This window comes from Electrophorus electricus, chromosome 2, assembly GCF_013358815.1.
Source record: "Electrophorus electricus isolate fEleEle1 chromosome 2, fEleEle1.pri, whole genome shotgun sequence".
NCBI classification, from domain to species: Eukaryota; Metazoa; Chordata; class Actinopteri; order Gymnotiformes; family Gymnotidae; genus Electrophorus; species Electrophorus electricus.
This window is the reverse complement of record NC_049536.1, coordinates 28,110,629-28,113,036: the sequence shown is the minus strand read 5'-3', so window position 1 is coordinate 28,113,036 and position 2,408 is coordinate 28,110,629.

Below are 2,408 nucleotides of genomic sequence, written 5' to 3'. Positions count from 1 at the left end.
GTGGATTAGTGCAGAAGCCTCGATTTGTACAGCTCTGCGGCACTGGCTCGGACTGCAGAAGAGCGAATGAGCAGGCTAACGGCCAGAGACGCTGTCCTCTGTGGGTTGGAGTAGAAACTGGCCAGGTTAGTAATAGAATGGTTCACACAAAGCATTGGTTTGTGTACTCTCCAGAGAGATTACTTCTCCCATTTCCTTTAATTTCATCATTTAGTGACTTTTAAACTACAAAAAAGGCACAGTATTATGCCACAGAAAATTACAGTTAGTATCCTTTTCAAACATGTAATACAAAGTGATGAAACAGCCTGCAATACTGGGTTAAATAAAGATATTCAAAGGTGACTGAGCTGTCCCACGTGATTACATAATAGCCTTACTGTGAGTACAGCAGCTGTAACAATACAGATTTGTTAAGAGGTGTTAACCGTTTAGACGCCTTGAGTTCTTAAATCTGGATGCATACAGTTGCCCCAATTTACACTGCCTCATCATTGGTTTTCAGTTTAAGCTGTAATCACAAACACAACCAGTAGATGGCGATATAAGATAACAGGTCGTTTTCCGGCATGCCTGTCATAAAGAAAGAGTGTTTAGTCTGTTGGTAGAAGAACACACACCGGATCAGTCTGTTGGTAGGAGATTCATCTTGTACCAAAAAACATAGTGGACACCACCTACTGAAAATTCTTAGAAATTTAGCAATAGGTTTCATCTTTACATAAAGTAAATGTCCTGCATTTAATTATATCCTATCAAGTCCTATATCATATAAACTTGGTGGTGTCTGATTGATTTCCTGATACTACACGGTAAAACAGTTTTAGATTAAGCGAAATTATGTAACTAAATAGACGTAAATAGTGTGGGGGGGGGGGGGGGGGGGGTTGGAAGCAGTTGACAGGACAAGCGGCAAAGAGAAGCTTTCCTGTCAGAAGCTGAAACCAAACCGGACTGAGCCGCTGTAACCTGCCAGAGGCTGCACTTTTTTCACAGAGGTTAGAAAGCAGAAGCTGTGTTGTGTCACTTTCACAATTTGCCTCAACTAATTACATGCTTATTATACATTACATGCTTATTATATATGCAAAACAGTAGAAGTCCACGTTTTGTTTTTTTTCAGTTGAAGCAGGCTTAATTTAGCATTTTACCTGTGTGTGTGTGTGTGTGTGTGTGTGTGTGTGTGTGTGTGTGTGTGTGTGTGTGTGTGTGTGACAAGCAGCAACATGTACAAGCAGCAACATGTACAGGTGAAGGAAATTATTTGTATAGACTAATTTATCACTGAATTAAGCAAACCAATTAAAATGTAGTAATAATAATAATATTTTCTTCATCTGTGCATATTAACTTTGATTTATATAATATTGGGACAATACTGTTAATAAGCATTTTATTATATAAGATGTTTTAGAGAACATTCAGGAATTTAGTGTTTTTAGTTGGAGTTCTAAAATTCTAAAGACATTTTTAAAAATTAAAGAAAATGTTAAATATTTAAAGAAAAGGGTTAAAAATAACATAAAAGAAAAATTATATAAAGGCCAAATAAGAAGAGTGTGTTTTAGAGGAAACCTAGATAACAGTCATACATATGTGTGGGACACAAACTAAGTTTCTGGTCTTAAAAAAATGTCCCAAATCTTAACAAAATATGGGTCAATCCCTTTCCACCCCAAGCTGATTATCGAGGCTGTTCTAACCATGTCAGCCTCTCAGTCCATAATTCATACACTTCACACCCTCTAAACATCTTTTAGTCTGAAGTCTCTCCTCACCACAGCTCATCTTTCTTCAGTCTCTGTCCTTATCCATCAGCCCCTACATCACCCGTCATGTCTGAACGTCTTGGGCAGGATGTGCACTGCCCCTCTCGATGCATCACAAAGCATTTAATGTGCAAAACCCAATGCATGACCTTGAAATATGGCCACTGCAGGACCGCTGGCACCGAGGTGCATTTCTTTCAGGTGGAATCAGTTCTGTTTAGTGGCCACAGGGTCACTGCACCAGGAGTGCATAGAGCCGCAGGCCTCTGATCCCTCAGAGCCACTGGGCTCTTCTGCTGTCTGTGGCCGGATGTCGGTTAAATCAGGCCCTGGTGAGATCTGAGCAGTTCTCCAGAGTTGTTTCAGTCATTGGATTCGTGGAGAAGACACTTTGAAATTCTGCAGGTGTTTGGCAAGCTGGAATCAATTCTCCCTAACTGCAGAACAGAAGACAAGAGGATGGAATTAAGGGGTTGGCGGTGCCATAATCTAGATTACCTTCGATTTACTCATTAATCTAGAGACAAGTCATTGAGAAACATTCCTTTTTAGGGGAGTGGGGTTGAATGGAGAGATAACTATAGATAGCAGTGATCTATGATTTGTTAATGATATTTCACGCCTCAGTGTTCTTATTAA